Raw genomic sequence first — 17,854 nt, 5'->3', positions numbered from 1 at the left:
GGCGCAGTTCCGCCATGGCTGTTAAAGTTGCTCTAACCACATACCTGTAGCTCTGCTGTAGCTGCACAGGGAGTAATAGCAAGCACCTGCACAAGGTCACTCTCTATATACAGCCCTGTTGCGTAGCTGAAGGACCATCCCAGCTACAGGAGGGGCTTCCTGGTGGCACTACCACCAGCTGACATCAGCAGCCTCGAAACTACAGGCAGCCCCAAAACTATAGGCACAGGAAGATAACAGAGGGCCATAAAAAGAAATGGCCAGTTACTGATACCAACCCGGAAGGTACCCATGTGAGCTGCTCACAGGGAGTAACATTGGCAGAGAAGTATTTATGCTATGTACTTAAGCTGCCATAAAAACTACTGGCTGTTTGGATGCCACTTCTTCAGAGTTAGTATGTAGAATTCACGACTGGTAGCCTGTAACGCTACCTGTGTATGTATTAGCAGTGCAGAGAGATCTGCCCGTGTTTGGTCTAGTACCTTATCTTTGAGGCAGGGTTCTAACAATGTTGAGTTGCTCAGAGACTGATCCAGGTGAAAACTACCTCTGCCAAGACAAAATAAATTTTATTAGATAGCAAAAATACATACATATGAGTTTTATTACCTCTCATGTGACTGGCTGCACAGCTCCTTAAGCCCTGGTGTTGACTCAGTGAAGTGGGCAGGGAATCAGGCCTGAGGGCAGAAGGCAGAACCTAGCAGAAGTCAGAAGTGAGGACTAAAGGTGATCATGCAATCACATTCTCAGTTGTCAAGGGTTTAACTGTGTCATAGCATGCTGAGAATTCATAAAGGTTAATTATCCTTGTAAAAGATGGAGTGAGGACACAGTCAAATGTTAAGCCATTTAACATTTATGGATATCTGTAAAAGCATAGGCATCCAAAAATGAACTATTAAACCTTTAAAATTAACTATTTTCTCATTTTCTAACAGAACTTCAATAATAGTATGGTTTAGTCAGGCCTTAGAAAAATAACAAACAGCTTAATCCAAGCAAAAACTTAGTGGGAGGCTTCAGAATGAATCTTCTGGTGAAGCTGAGATCAGCAATTATATCTGAATATCATAATACCAGCTGCTGAGGAGGGAAAGATGAAAACTAACAGGACTGCCTGAAAGACCGAGAATAATGCAAATGTGGCATTAGAACATCTAGAGCATCCATGGAGATAAAGCATCTGAGGTATGCGAATGCATATCTGGTTTGCTAGAAAAGGGAAAAAAATCTTTCTATGTAACTCAAATAACTGACCCAGCCTGTCTTCTCTAAGAATGTGTCATCTCCAGAGGATGCTTTGCTAAATCTGTATAAACTTTCTCCTGGTTAGTGATAATGAAATTCCCTTTAGTTATCAGGACTTCATGTGGTCAGTCCCCAAAACCATAATGCATTTATTTTTCTAAGGCATCCAATAGTAAGAAATAAGGGCACAACTGTACACAATACAGCTCAGTGATGCAGAGAAGAAGTAGATAAGCTCAAATAAATCAACAGGGAGCTTTTGCATTCTTCTGTAGTGAATGGAGCAGCAAAATAAACATTTAAAAATTAAACAATGTCCCTAAGCATTTAAATAGCTTAAAGTGAATCCTCTTCTTAAGAGGAGAATAAAAACAAACTTTCAGTAACTGCTCTCAGCAAGACATCTTCAGCCCATCTATCAAACTCACACAGCAATTTTAAACCAGAAGAGATTAACAGATCTCAAATCAGCAGGTTTTTCCTCCACAAGGTATGTTTTCTATTTATGGATAATTTTTTGTTTCCTCTTCGCATGCACAGAGCTAAACCCCCTGCAGCTTGTTTGCATTGCAACTCACTTCCCCCAAAACTTCTTGACACAACCCTCGTTTCCTTCTGTAACTTCCAGATCTATGCACATACAAATGTGATATTGGTAAACACATGTACATGTGCATTTATGTCCCCATCCCCTACTTTTCCAATAATCCTCAGCAGCTGTGAATGACATTTCCAGCAAACAAATCTCTACCGTTTCCAACATGTCTTCATACTGCCCTGTAATCTCAGAAATAAGAAAAACACTAGACAGGAAACTAAGGTTAAAAACATACTGCTCAAGCTACCTTTTCTTTGTTCATTTGGTATTCTACAGACATACATATATATAAACATGCATTATTAATTTATGCCTCCCCAGTACTTACTTAGGTGGAGCAAGCAGTTTACATATGGCACTGAGTGGAGTGTAGGGGGGAACACCCACATCAGAGGAGGGCCACAAAGATGCTCAGAGGGCTGACACACCTCTTCTGTAAAGACAGGCTGAGAGAGTTGGGGTTGTTCAACCTGAAGAAGGGAGACCTTGTAGCAGCCTTCCAGTACCTAAAGGCGGCCTATCAGAAATCTGGAGAGAGACTTCTTACAAGGGTAAGCAGTGACGAGACAAGGAGGAATGGCTTTAAAATGAAAGAGGGTAGGTTTAGATTAGATAATGGGAAGAAAATCTTCACTATGAGGGTGGTGAGACACTTGAACAGGCTACCCGGAGAAGTTGTGGCTGCCCCATCCCTGGCAGTGTTCAAGGCCAGGTTGGATGGGGCTTTCAGTTTGCAAGGTGTCCCTGCCCATGGCAGGGAGGTTGGAACTGAATGAGCTTTAAGGTCCCTTCCAACATAAACCATTCTATGATTTTATGCCATCCTGACTTCAGTCTGCCAAAAGCCTGAGCAGTTTTAAGCTGTGCACTCTATTGGACGCACAGTAAAGTGTAAAACAGGACAGGGAGAAGAAAGTTTACAGTTTCTTTGAGAAAGGACCTACCAGACTTGATATATTTTTACCACAAGAAGAAATAAATAAGTGGACTTGTTCTGCATGTTACAGGTTGATTGGAGGGGTTTGTGATTTTTAGTGGTTAATTCTTCAGTAGATTTTCTTGAATGTCATGAAATTGCAACAAACTTTTTGACTTCTGTGAACATTACCAATTTCCAACAGCTATGGGCCCTCCCAAATCTCTTCTAGTGCTGCTGATCGGGTTTTAGTTCAATAAATTTTGGACAGCCATTAAAGTAGGGAAAAAATCAGTCCTGTAATTGAAATGAGCAAGTTCTTCTCATGTTCTGTAGAACTATTCAAGTAAGACACAGCATCAGTGTCTGAAGTTTACCATATTACTGCTGTAGATGTGCCATAAAATCTTGCCTTCGGCCACTAGTAAATTTGAAATTCTTTTCACCACAAATTCTGTGGTGAAATGTCAGGTATAGAGCCCTCAGTCACTTACTTGTGTGTGTCTAGCTATTTCAAGCTAGAATTTATGTACATAAATACATATATTTATAGATACATATACACACTTATAAAAGAATATGCAATAGCATAATTTCCTGAATCAGAAGTATGAGAAGCTGTATGAAAACATGTAGTTTTAATACTGAGCAGCTGCAGTGTTTTCATATTAGTAGGTTGGTTGCAAGCTACAGGAGCTCTTCCACCAGGACGAGGGAAGAGGGAAGAAATACATAATTTGTTCTAGCTGGCTTTTCCTAATTCCATTTTCTAGGAATTAACTGTACAAGTGCAGAAAAGGTACCTAAGAGCCATATACATGAGAACAAGAAATTCCAGAAATGTCTCTAGATTTCTGTATGCATGTTACTTTCCCAATTCAAACCTAATGATAGTAATTGAACTGATTTGGACCATCAAGGATTTGATCAGCATATAATGCTACTGCTTAGACAAACCAAGATTCCTGCAGATGAGACATTACAATTCAGTTAGACCTTGTAGATAATGCTGTCAGTATTGGTCAGCATCAGCCTCTGCTGTGGTAGAATTTACCATGTAGGTGAGATATCTGCTGCAGTGGATGCTCAAGACTAATACTCTGGACTCTGAATTTCATATAATTTTGCAAAGACACTGATGTATTTATGCAAGTACTTTGATGGCTATCCTGACCTTCTCAGATTGTGGCACCTGAGAAAGAACATGGAAACTATTTTAGAGATTTTATAAATGTGCACATACAAGTTATTGACTTAATTTATGGCCAAAGGCTCTTCTGTGAGGTTAATTCAAAGGCACACTGATATTTTACCAAATTACTCATCATTCAGGGCTATAGTACATGCATCATTTATTAAAACTTCAGTTTCCCTGGATAATCTACTTGGTCTTTTCATTTTTCATCTGTCTTTCCTTAAATGGGATCTGGAGAGTATAAAGGTAAGGCACTACCTTTAAGTAGCACATTTTAAAAAACAACAGGAAAAAAACCTTTAAGTTTCAGATATGGCCATAGCACTAACACTGCTAAACTGGGGAGTTGAAAAGTCTCTTGCTGCAACCTTTTATTAATATTCAACCTTGATCTTTCTGCATACTTTGATTTTGTGGCTTACTTGGAATCAAGCCTTGATACCTACAGGATCTTTGAAATAGTTTTTATAATATATATATATAAATTGTTCGTGGCAACTGTGCTTTAGTGTAACACAAACAAATATATCTCAGTGATACTGTTAAGCAAATAAAAGATGACACTGTTCCCAGAGCAGAACTTCTTGAAATCTTTCTGTGTTGACCTCCATTCCACTGTAGTGTCTTTTTGCAGTCAGCACAGGATGAATTTCACCCCTCAGAGAGTTTCCAACCAATCTAATTTCTGTCAGCCTCTCTGAAAGATGGAGAACAGTGGACGGATGCCTTAGATGAATTTGACTAAATCACAAGGAAGATAGATGCTGTTAACTGGGTTTCTTCTGCTGCTGAAAGCTGATGTCTCAGCTGTGTACTAATGGAAATTCTTGTCAGCACAGATGGTTTGTTTTGACCATGCTATGTCATTTAAATGTTATAATAATAACAGAAATTGGATTGTTTTTTGGCAGCAGCCAGCTCTCAGAGGGCACTGAGATAGTTATAATTGATACTAAAAATGGCAACAAAACTCAGCAATCTGCTGTGTAGGTGATACCGCAAGACACATGAAAGCTTGCCTGAAACAACCCACCACATCTGTTGGCATGCTGTAATGCAGCAGTAGCACATTTTAGATTTGCTCTGAGGTGAGAAAACTTGACGTAAACAAGTGCTTGCATTTGTCAACATCCACCTCTCAATGTGTATTGATCACTGGAAGCCTGAAAAATAAAGCCACTGTGTAGTGCACATGTTTTAGCTGCAGCTCCGGCAAAAAGAGTGTTTTCTCTTCCCAGGCGGAGGACAGCAAGCACTTTCTTTCAGCCTGAAATTGCTTCATTTGCCATGGACTAAACACATCTGAGCCTTCCTGCAGCAAGAGCAGAGGAGGAGGGGGCTGGGGTGGCAGATGTCACTTTCTGGGTCCTCGAGGAGGTGACGTGCAGGGCACGTATTCTGCTCCCTCCACTCACAGAGTGGATGGAAACTCTACTGAGAGATACTGTTGCCTCCACTGATGTGATATGATAAATTCTTATGCTGTTTTTTTTCTGTTCAAATCTGCCTGTGGCCTTATTTACTAATGCCAGTTACCCTGGATGGATGCCCAGCAAGGAAAAATTGGCACCAGATCATCAGAGGAGGAAATAAGATGTACCATCAGTAGCTGTGTCTTTCTGTTGTTAGGTTTTTCAAGTATTTTCAGGTGTTACACTGCTTGTACAGGACCTTGGGGAATGCTACGGGAAGTTACTGGAGCACATATGATTTTATAACCCTTCTCCAGGTGCATTTTTACAAAATGGAGTCAGGGATAGATGGCGTCAGGAGAACAAGCTCAGCAGCTGAGGCTTACTTGGAGGCCTTTATGTAAGAAGCTGACAGTAGGAGACAGCACGTGGTACTTGGTGTCTGTTCTTGTGCAGGATGGTACAGGAATGGAGGAAGGTACCTAAACCACTTCAACAAAACGTTTCTGCTCCACGGGCAGCCTCCAAAACCAGCTGTGACTTTGCCTTCATCTGTGCTTCCCAAGAATGAAAATAAAAATCGTTGCAACAGGAAAGGAAATCTTTCAAAGTAAAAGAAGGTAACCTTTCAAATCCCCAGGAGCATAAATATGCACCAACACTGTATTATGCCTTAAAATTTTTATGGAACTTGAAATGTCCATGTAGCCTACAATGGCCTCACAAAAATACCAAATCCCTTTAATGCTGAAGACATTAATGAAACCGTGACCCAGAAAATCATTTCTATTGATTTTTATTTCTCTTCCCTGCTGTTGCTGTAAACATGCTTCTCATTCAGAAGACTTACTTTTAACCCATGTTTGCACCATTATCTGGACATATGGGGAGGAGAAACTGATAGGATATGGAATAGTGAAGGGGAGGAAGCAGCAGTATGTGAAGAGCAAGAGAGGTGATGTGAGCTATATGCTTGCATTTTTTTCAAAGCAACAAGCATGTTGATTTTTTAATACATCATTATCCTTGCTTTAAGTTCCCTAGGGAAAACACTAACAGCTGAGAGGAAACAGTGAGACATGGCAACACCACCTGGCACACACAGCATGGGAGCATGCAGCAGTGCCAAGCATGACTTCTCTCTGTCTGAACTGCAAAGTCCCCAGCCTCTGCGGGTATGCAGTGGGCTGTGCAAGTCACATACTGGCCAGTGGAGGGTTAGGACAGGTTATAGGGGCTGTTAGCTACATACCACAATACGCGGAGGAGGTGTAAGGTAGGGAGATGGGAGCTTAATGTCCAGGTCTGAGGCCAGTTAGCTCTGCCACTGTGCTAGGCCCAGAGGACTGTGCCATCCCTCCTGGCAGTTCATCCCCTAACGCTGCGCTTTGGTAACCCAGAGCAGGGCAAAAGACAGATGCTTATCATGGAGAGAGCTGGAAGCAATACCTCCAGGTGTGCTTTTCCCCAGCCCTGTGCCCACCATGGCCCACGACAGACCATTTTTCTGAGGGCTGCTGCAAGACAACAAGAGTTGGAAAATGGCAGCATAGCAAACATGGAAGCCTATAACTTTGAATTATAGAATGGTTTGGGTTGGAAGGGACCTTAAAGATCACCTGGTTCCAACCCCCTTGCCACAGGCAGGGACACCTTCTACGAGTCCAGATTGCTCAAAGCCCAATCCAGCCTAGCCTTAAACACTGCCACGGATGGGGCAGCCACAGCTTCTCTGGGCAACCTTTCCAGTGCCTCATCACCCTCACAGTAAAGAACTTTTTCCTAATATCTAATCTAAGATGTTAGGAAATCTAACTTGCTGAAAGATGTTTTGGTTTTCCCTATGAACCCTGTACCTTATGCGTAGGATTTGCCCATGTTGTAAAACTGAGAAGGTGCAATGTGTTTTTAGAGCATCACTGCTGGTCTCTAAACCATTTATTGCCTAGCACAATTGCCATGGGTTGGGTGGCCCTCAGGTTTCTCTGCAGTTAAGTAACCTTTGCAATCAAGTCAAGATTTTAAATTCCTTCAGATCCTTTTAAAACATCACTATTAAAACACCTCTCAAACACAGAGCTCAGATTTGAAGTGTGCACATACACACAAAAAAGCTTCAGCTTCTATGTAACCCAGTAATTCCTTGCCCAGCACATTCATACAAGGACAGCAGAGACAGTATTTCTCAGCCTCTCCCTTTTTTATGATCATTATACAACAAGGTAATTAAGGTCACCTGAGGTCATCATTCTTTAACTGAGCTCTCAGCCCTGACAGCAGAAACTTGCGTCTGATCTTTGGTTTACAGGAGGATTTTTAATCTTGTTTCCACCCACTGCTACCACTCCTGTGTGTTGGCAGCTCATTTTTGTTAAACTCTGGGGGCTGTAACATTGTTCCTTCTCAAGGCTGAACTCTCAGCAAGACTGCCCAGAAAGCAGGCACGAAGGTACGAAGTAGTTCGAATAATTTAGTGTCAATAATTAAATACAAGACCTATACACACCAGTTGCAAGCTTAGTCTTTGCTGTGTTTCCACTGATGTTTGACCGCTGAATTCCACTACCATAACATTTTTCTTAAAAGCCTGGACTATTTTAAGTACCAATGCAAAAAGAATTGAAAAAGGAGGGATAAAATACGCCAAGAACAACAATATGGTCACCTTCCAGGACAGCAAGTCTACGCAGTATCGTGAATCACAGAGAGAGAAATCACAGCCATGCTTTAAGCTGCCATCATGGACTTTCCTTTACAAGCATTTGGGTAACAACATCAACAGATGTGGAATTTGGGGTTTCAGCTACCAGGATGACTAATGCAAATAAATCAGCGCAGCAAAGTAGGTCACAGAGTCCCCACCTCACCTGCTGCGCCCAGACTCGCAACACGCTTGGTCTCTTCTGCTTTAACTTCACATGTTAGTCCAGCACTTGCAACTATTTCATTATTTCAGATAACTCTCTGGCATTTTACATGGAGTTTATTTCTCTTACTTCTTCATTTTAGTCAGTGGATTAAGGTGCACAACAAATGCTTTTACACTGAAAGCAGAAAAGCCTTAATTAAAATGCCAGTTAAAATAGTAGCAGAATTACAGGGATAATTCTGTCTGAGCAATGGGCATTCACAGCTGAAGATAATGATTAAATTCCTGCAAAAATGTTCTTTATTTTGAACTATCAGCCAGCAAAGTACTCGGAATGCATAAATTAGAATCCCCCAGAAAATAACATTCTACACAAATAAGTTATTCCAGTGGCAACTAGAATTGTGAGGGGATGTGTCACTTGCCCATTTTGTGAAATTTAATAAAAATGCCACCAGAGGTAATGGGCCATAAACAGAACTTAGATTTTTCTATTCAGTTAGTATTGCCTCATCTAATGCAAACTATTTGTGTCAAAATAAGATCTTACTTAATCTTCAGTAGGCATTTAGATAACTTACCAAGTAATAATGACGCAGAAGTGCTGATACAGACTGTAAATTAAGAGTTGTTTGTTAGTTTGTACCTGTGCACTTGTTTGCAATCCTTATGTAATCCTAGTTGATCTTTAACCACTGTGGTGATAAAACCAGAGCATCACAGAGCAATGACCAACTGAATTAGCAACTTCTGACACTTCAGCTGTGTTCCTACTCAAGAAGTGCATTATGAAAGTCATTGCATATCTCACTGAATACAGTTTAAACAGCTGACATGCTGCTCTGAGTCCAGCAGAACTGGGGCCAGCGCACCTCCCTCACTGTTGTTACAGCAATACAATCCCTCCTGGGTTACAGCAGCCCAGGTATAAGACGGCTGAAGCCTGTCCTGAGTGTAGCTGAAACCCAGATCGCACCAGCCCATCACCAGCTAACCCTGACAGGGTCCCTCAGGCTGCTACTCATGCTCACAGCTCACCTTCTGTCTTGGCGGCCCTCAGAGCTGTACCAGTACTGTTACACTCCACGGGTATTGCTGTTACCCATCGGCACGGTGAGTTCAACTTGAAAGAGCAGCTGCAGGCTAGAACTTGGGCTTCATCCATGGACCGTGTTGATTTTTGGGTACACACAGCCTTTTATCTTTCCAGTTCATTGACAGAATTCTCTAATTTGTGAGTATATTATTGTACTGTGCATTACAATAATGACAATGATTAAAATGTCACACTTAAGTCAATGATATCATTAAAAATCCATGTCAGACCCTCACTGCTTGAAAATGAATAAACATATAGATAGATAAATCATAGAATCATAGAATGGTTTAGGTTGAAAGGGAACTTAAAGATCATCTAGTTCCAAGCCTCCTGCCATGGGCAGGGACACCTTCCACTAGACCAGGTTGCTCAAAGCCCCATCCAACCTGGCCTGGTTGGACTATTTCAATTAACAGATGAAAATATAAGTTTATTTAAGTTCTTTGCTTGTTCAACTAAATACTGAAACAAAATTCCTAAAGCCATCTGTAAATTTGCCTAAGCCAAGCTGTGGTAGTGGGGAATCTGGCATTTAGATTTGCATTCAGACATTAGAGACCACGCTGTCCTGGCCTTCAGCATCAGTCAAGAATTGGAACTACAGAAAGCTAACTTTAAAGTTAACTTGATAGTAACCTGCTAGTTAAAAAGGCCAACAATGGTGTGCAGCTACAGCTTCAGTACTATTGCCACCTACAGGTATTCTTCTCTTCCTTCATTATGAAAAATAATGCAGTGAAACATGCTGTCCTGGCACTATACTCTGATAAATTCAATTGCTACCATGTAATTCACTAAAGACGTAACATCATCACCTCTCTGGGTACAAGCTACAATCTACTGAAAGATTCAATAAAGTGCTACTCACTTGAATGAGAAAAATGCTAAAAAAAAACACTGGCAGAAAGGCTAAAAATATACATTCTGTTTAGTTAGACAAAAAAAAAAAGACTTGCTGTATATGATCAGGCACTATTTTAGTAGTTAGCTAGTTTCTGCAGACAGTAAAATCCCATAGAGGATATGCTCGATGGTGTACCCCAGGCAGTGAAGCGTGCCAGTGTTCAGGTTCCTCTGGGGCAGCAAATATCCTACAGCCAAAGCTAGCTCAGGTCTCTGCTGAATGAGGAACTAGCAGGTTTGGTAACCCTGAGCTGCAGCTGAGAACACAAAGTGCACAGCAAGGATGGGGCTGGCTGTTTTCACTGCCTTGTCTAATAGGGGGAGCAACAATCTTCGTCTTTTAAAGGTACACTTGGACAGTGCAGAGTGGCTTCTGAGCAAGTTCTGTAAACTTTAAACATTTTTCTCTTAATTTGGAAATATATTTATTTTTAATAAAAAGGTAATTTAATAACCATTTTTAGTGGTGACTACAAGACTTGTTGCTTAGACTCATCATCACGTACAAATAAGTCAATCACAAAGGTTTCCAAATGAATTGTAGAATCATAGAATGGTTTGGGCTGGAAAGGACCTTAAGATCATCTACTTCCAACTTCCCTGCCATGGACAGGGACACCTCACACTAAACCATGTTGCCCAAAGCTCTCTCCAACCTGGCCTTGAACACTGCCAGGGATGGAGCATTTACCACTTCTTTGGACAACCCATTCCAGTGCCTCACCACCTGCACAGTAAAGAACTCCTTCATTATATCTAACCTGAACTTCCCCTGTGTAAGTTTAAACCCATTACCCCTTCTCCTATCACTACACTCACTGATGAAGAGTCTCTTTCTGGTATCCCCATAGGCCCCCTTCAGATACTGTGGAAGGCTGCTATGAGGTCTCCACGCAGCCTTCTCTTCTCCAGGCTGAACAGCCCCAACTTCCTCAGCCTGTCTTCATACAGGAGGTGCTCCAGTCCCCTGATCATCCTCGTGGCCCTTCTCTGGACTTGTTCCAACAGTTCCATGTCCTTTTTATGTTGAGGACACCAGAACTGCACACAATACTCCAGGCGAGGTCTCACAAGAGCAGAGTATAGGGGCAGGATCACCTCCTTCAACCTGCTGGTCACGCTCCTTTTGATGCAGCCCAGGATACGGTTGGCTTTATGGGCTGCGAGCTCACACTGAAGCTGGCTCATGTTCAGTTTCTCACCAACCAACACCCCCAAGTCCTTCTCTGCAGGGCTGCTCTGAATCTCTTCTCTGCCCAACCTGTAGCTGTGCCTGGGATTGCTCCGACCCAGGTGTAGGACCTTGCACTTGTCTTAGTTAAACTTCATGAGGTTGGCATCAGCCCACCTCACAAGTGTGTCAAGGTCCCTCTGGATGGCATTCCTTCCCTCCAGGGTATCAACCGAACCACACAGCTTCGTGTCATCGGCAAACTTGCTGAGGGGGCACTCAATTCCACTGTCTATGTCAGCGACAAAAATATTGAACAAGACCGGTCCCAACACCGATCCCTGAGGGAGACCCCTTGTTACCCACCTCCTGCTGGACACTGAGCCATTGATTGCAACACTGCGTGTGGCCATCCAGCCAGTTCTTTATCCACCAAGTGGTCCATCCATCAAATTTACGTCCCTCCAGTTTACAGACAAGGATGTCGTGTGGGATAGTGTTGAAAGCTTTGCACAAGTCCAGCTAGATAATTTCAGCTGCTTTGCCCCTATCTATCAGTTCTGTAGCCCCATCATAGAAGGCCACCAAATTGGTCAGGCAGGATTTGCCCTCAGTGAAGCCATGGAACTACTTAGTGTTACAATCTGGTTTTAATAGTGTTTCCCAGATTTACACAGGTGGATGGGTTCAAGTACTGACAGAGATGAGTAGTGTTGTCTGGAAAGGTGAATATTCAGTACAGCCACAGATTTATCTTCACCATTGCTGCCTCACATCATATTAATAGTCTGTATGTTCCCTACATTATCGGCAGCACTAAATCACTGTGACTAACACTGCAGCTATAGCTGAGGCTGTAATTATTTCAGAGTCAGAAAGTCATAGTCTATCCACTCTGAAAACAAAATTATTTAGCATATGTAAGTATACAGAATACAAATGCTGCTGATATGCCTTAGTCTTTCACGTTAAGGTATCACTTCAATCCAAATGCAGATTTTTCTTTTGGTATGCCTTTTCTCATGTTCATGTACATTAAAAAATACAAGCTGATAAATGAAACAACTATCACTTAAATACCACATACCAGGTAAACTCAATTGGATGTGAAGCTCCATGCAATAAGGTACAAAAGAGGTATATATTACTACCTTGGACATCTCCAAAATACTGCCTATTCAGGAGAGCCAGGTTTACACTACCTAAAGAGAAACTACAGACATTTCTTGCTAGAAGTACCTGCTTTTCAATGTTCTACATTTAAGGTAAATGGCCAAGTTTGAACTTTACCAGGCTGAGGCCCCTTTACTAGATTTCAAAGAGGTGCTGAAAAAAACATTTCCTTTTCCTAATTTTCTCACATTTCATTCAACAATATTTAGTGCACAACTGAGTTCTGGCTGTGTCACCTCTTTTGCATAGGGTCTTTCCATGGCACAACAAAGGACAGGTTGTTTTTCAACAGTAGCAGTAGGGAGGAAAACAGGAAAAAAATATATATGCAAGCATCATCCTTAAAGCAATTATTCCTGGTTTTGTAATTAACTACATTTCAACCTGATGGTATCTAATTAATCAGAAATTTCAACTGAGTGGTCAGGAAATGTCTCAGAGTACAAAACATACAACCTTTGAACAGACATAAACAGCATGGAAAAGCACTCATCTGAAATCAGGAGAAGCTCACAAACCACCGCAAATCTCACAGTGGGGATAGCACGCTGGCTAAATAGGGGCAGTGTGATAGCCAAAGAGCTGTTGGTCATTTAATCCCTAGAAAATAACACTTGTTTGAGAAATGATGGTACATCTTTCTGAAATAGTATGAAGCCACTGACCAAGGAATCCACCATGTGTTAGGAGAGACACAGCCTGCATCCTCTGCACTGCATGAGAAGGGCCACGCAACCAACAGGGATGGGGAGGGCAGGGCTGGGAGCTGATGACTATGCTGACAATGCCACCGGTTTGGTAGCTCTGAGAAGACAACACAGAGAGTCGGGAAAGGCCTGGCATTTTAAAAGCAAGTGAAAAAGACCTTTTGAAGTGCCCCTGGAGGCCAAGCAAGAAGGTGGGATTTTTATCCAAGTGGCTGGGACCTCTAAGATTCTCCTGCTCAGGCGCTGACAAAGATTAGTTTTGGCTTTGATATTAATACACAGATGAGAAACAACCAATATATCTGCACATGTTGAATAATCCAAGCAAATAAAACCACATTGTTCAAGCAATAGTGTCTACAGTGGTGTTTAGAGGCTTATGCTGGTAGAGTGACTTCTTGCTCTGGTGATTCTGGTGTTTCATTCCAAGTGAAAGAACAAGATTTTTTTACAAAGAGCAAATATACTTTTAAACACACTAGGTAAACTGACTTCACTAAACTAAGCAAACAGTTTTGCCTCTGACTTCAATTATGCTTTCCCGCATCTTCCCTTGTACTGTAATAGGGATGCTTCCTATCTTCTATGCAGATAAAATCTCATCAAAATGCCCTGTGTCAACACAAAAGGAAAGTAGAAGTGCTGTTAAAATTTGCACTAAAATGTAACACAGTTTCACTTTCATGTTTGTCCAAAAATGTAAAGCATTTAACCTTTAAAATAAAACCCTCTTAATTAGAAATGTGAACCAGAAACAGAACACTCACTGGGAGTACACACAGAGGGTTTTTTTGATCAAGAATATTTTTTACAGTGTCCAAATTGTATAAATTTTTAAATGGAATTACAGTATTTTAGGTACAACATTGCAAAGTCTAAGTCGTACCATCAAAAATAACTTAAGAATTTAAGGGCTGGATCCTTAAAATTACTCAAGTACAAACCTCTTTCAAAGTTGTTCTGTTTAATTCAATGGGAGTTAAAGCTCTGACTCATTAGTATATTAGATCTAGATGAGCTTAGGAAAGCTTAGAAGAATTTTCAGTCCCAACAATCTGTCCATTTTAGATGACTCCCTCCCTCTTTACAGGACCAGCTCAGTTCCTGGTAAAGTAGATTCTGTACCACTCTGGTATATTAACATAAACTGTTATCAACTTTTGTCTTTCCTAATGCATCCAACTAAGATTTAAGCAGATCTGCAACTGTTTTATGATTAGCTGAGGAATCCCAGCAGCAGGAGCAGAAATCTTTGAAGAAAAACAGAGTGAAAAACTTGGGGCCAGGATTGCCGCAGCAGACCTAGTATAAGCTGTCTCTGCGAGCCATAATCTTTGAGCACTCAAATAGGAACCTGAGTTTAATTGCAATGAACAGACTCTCCCTAGTATCTATGTCATTTTTGCTAAAGATGAGAATTAAACCAGCTGAAAACAAAAGGTTATCTCTATCTTGTTGGCAAACACAGACATGACCTGTACTTTTAATTCACTGTTTTTTGTTTTACAGCAGGTCATTATTCTCATTAATTGCTAAGCTGCTGGCAGATTCCTTGACATTTCGGATGAAACATCAATCTGGATTTAATAAAGAGCTCCAGAGGAAAGAAGTTATAATTCTTTTGCTTAAAAGTCTGCCAAATCAACAGCATTGTGCAGACTGACATCATGATAGGCAGTAGCTTGATACAGCAGTCCATTTTTTAATCAGGGTGATATAATACAGCTATTGTCGGGCATGACATGTAATTACAGCATGGCCAAGTTCAAGGTGGGCAAGGTAAGCAGGAAGAAATGAGAGGATTTCCACAGGTATGTTTTTCATCTGTGGACACAGAAGTTCTTTTGTTGGGTTTACACGTACATGTAGAAGGACTATCTACAACAGAAGGAGATGCAGGTTCAGGGAGTTCTAGCTTTCAATTCATTGTCATTCAGAACAACTAAGAAATTTAACAAGCATCAGATCTGAACATACAGTTTTTTAACTTTATGTTGTCCAGTAACTGTAGCTTGCTTTCTTTTATCTCTCTCATTCTCCAACACAAGAGCACCATTCCTGCTTCCACATTAACACAAACTTCACACTGCTAAGTAAATTATATATTTAGCTTCAGGCACATCTGACTGAATCCATTTTATTTTCCTTGCCCACTCCCAATTCAGACAGTGTAGTAAACATGCTCCTTTTTGCATCCTGGAGCACAAGAGCTCACTTGGATGGGGTTAGTACCATGTCCTGTTCCTTTGCTTTGCTGGTCCTGACAGAGCAGGTACCCACCTCCAGCAGCTCCCACTGGGGATAGCCTCTGACATGAGGGCAGAGTAAGGGGCTCAGACACATGCCTCCAGCTCTGAAATGAGACACACTAACTGGTGTTTTGTAGACTGACTAAGCACAATTAGCTCTTTCAAGCAGGTAATTTATCTTGGAGAAATGAAAACAAACCTTGTTTACTCTATAACACACATCCCATGGCAGAAACATCAGACAGCAGACACTCAGGCTCAACTGAAAACAAACCCGGCAGAAAGATGAAAGAAACTATGACAACCTGCTCTATGCTGGGCTTTGGGCAGGGAAAGTTGGTGAAAGGGCTGTGCTGCTTCTGCAACTGACTGGAGTATGCTCATCACCCAGAATAAAGCCCAACAGGAGTAAATAGAAAGGTTGATTTCAAAAAGCTCTAGGTCAAGCCTCTGCAATCTTGCTTAGAAGGCAAGTTCAGCCACAATACTTGAAAGAGTATGAGACATACACCATCCACCTGGAGTAGGAATCAAGCTTGTGGAGACAGGATTTCAACACAGCATAGTGAACTCTGAAAAAAACTAAGTATGTGCAAGGAGGAGGAAAACTCCGAAAACTGCTTCCAAGATAATGTGTTCCCACCGTGACCCCTTGCTGAACCAAGTATCTGGATTCCACCAGAAGTATCATTAATCACATATTCCTATAAGAAATTGACTATTTCTAGAAAATGAGATTTAAAATTCAACACAGTAGAACTACAGACTCTAAAGCCAAATGACATTCACGCTGGGGTATACTGAATATTTAAAAATTTGGGAACTGAAAAGGGTTTTGTGGAAATGTCCTCTACAATTGCACATTTGAAGGTAGCAGCAAGATGCACTAGAAGTAGTAAGGCATGTAATTGCCTCATAAAGGAAATCACTTTTATAAAACATGACAATAAACATCCCAATGAATTTACAGGTAATGATCAGTATCTGACACTTGTGCTGAGTCCTTGAGTAACAAACTTGTCTCCAGCCTGTGAAACCAAGAAGGAAGAAAATCCATGTTATCCTAGTTTGTTGTGTCTTGGTGCATGCAGAGATGAAGCATGTGCCATTTTGGGGTATATCTGAAGTGACAAAGCAGGTACCTTCTTTGGAGAAAGGCTTGCTTTGGCTTTGTGATACCTTCAACAGCTGAGCAATCAATCATGTTTCTTTCTTACCTGTTCAAAAAGCTTCCTGCTGAATGTGCCCCCCTACTTACTGAGTAGGCCTCTCACCCCTCAACTGCTTGAAATGGGACAACTGCTGTTAAACAAAATGAGGATTTAATGTGTTAAATTTAATGTGTGCAAAGGTTTTCAGAATCAAGTCTAGGAACACCTGCGCTACTGGGACAGGTGAGATAGAACTCAATTCTCAAGAGCTAACAAGTAGATCAGGTGAGAGCAAATAACAAGTTACACACAGTTATGGCTGGAAAAATTATTCTCCATGTACAGGTTAGAATAAAAGCTTGATTTGATTTCATTTGGGCCAGTGGAGTTTTAATGGCTGGAAGTACAGTTAAATAATGCTGATTACCCATATATACAAGCACTCTACACCTGCAAAAAGCTCTTCAATAGTTGGATACAGTGAGTTATTCTACACAATATTCTTGTGTTGTATGCATTAGTCTCATTTTTTAGCAATGGAAATTGAGGTCTTTAGATGAGACACCCTAAATTACAGACAATTATCCTATTTGCAGATGGCTTACCAATAGGCATGTGATGAGTCAATGACAAAATTCAGCTGCAAGTCTTCGAATCTGTGACTTGGGTTCTTGTCTGGTGAAAAAATCCCTTCCCTATTTCTGCTAGGAAAGGCAGAAATAAATAGGCAAATACATTTAGCTGATTTGCAAAAGGCTGAAGATTTAGCTCAAATCTGCAAAGCGGTCTTTTGGAAACAGTGCACTTGTAAGGTTCCTCACTCATATGTCAAAACTCCCACATAAACAAAGGGTTTTCCTTTACCTGAGCTGCCACAGAAGAGGCAAATACACATGCAAATCTATGGGGAGCTGAAAGATAATCTCAACTGGTCCTACCTGATACTCTCCTCAGTAGCAACCAAATGGCTGCCACCTGGGATCCCAGAGCAGTTAAACTTGACTTCAGCCTCCTCTAGGTCTTCTCCTCAGCAATCTCAAACCTACTCACCCTCTCCAGCTACTTTTGTGCCACATGCCTGGGGGCTGCCAGTACAAGAGGAAGACTTGCACCTGAGCTTCCCTGTTTCACCTGCAAAAGAAGGTTCTGAGGTATAC

General features: G+C 41.3%; 1 protein-coding gene across 2 annotated transcripts in view; it reads right to left on the bottom strand.

Moving 5' to 3' along the window:
* Positions 1 to 17,854, bottom strand: part of TMCC3 (transmembrane and coiled-coil domain family 3) — a 143,530-nt gene that overhangs the window by 57,472 nt on the left and 68,204 nt on the right. Inside the window, exon 1 of one of the 2 annotated variants that reach the window (XM_061454608.1) lies at positions 45 to 60. The exons of the other annotated variant lie outside the window; for it this stretch is intronic. The gene's annotated coding sequence lies outside the window, so the exon portion shown is untranslated. Of the gene's footprint in view, positions 1 to 44; positions 61 to 17,854 lie in introns of those variants that run through there. 2 annotated transcript variants of the gene reach the window in all.

Source organism: Pezoporus flaviventris, unplaced genomic scaffold (genome assembly GCF_033815535.1).
Source record: "Pezoporus flaviventris isolate CSIRO_AGI_PZ_B2104156 unplaced genomic scaffold, CSIRO_AGI_Pfla_v1 ptg000016l, whole genome shotgun sequence".
Taxonomy (NCBI): Eukaryota; Metazoa; Chordata; class Aves; order Psittaciformes; family Psittacidae; genus Pezoporus; species Pezoporus flaviventris.
This window is presented reverse-complemented; position numbering and strand designations above follow the sequence as displayed.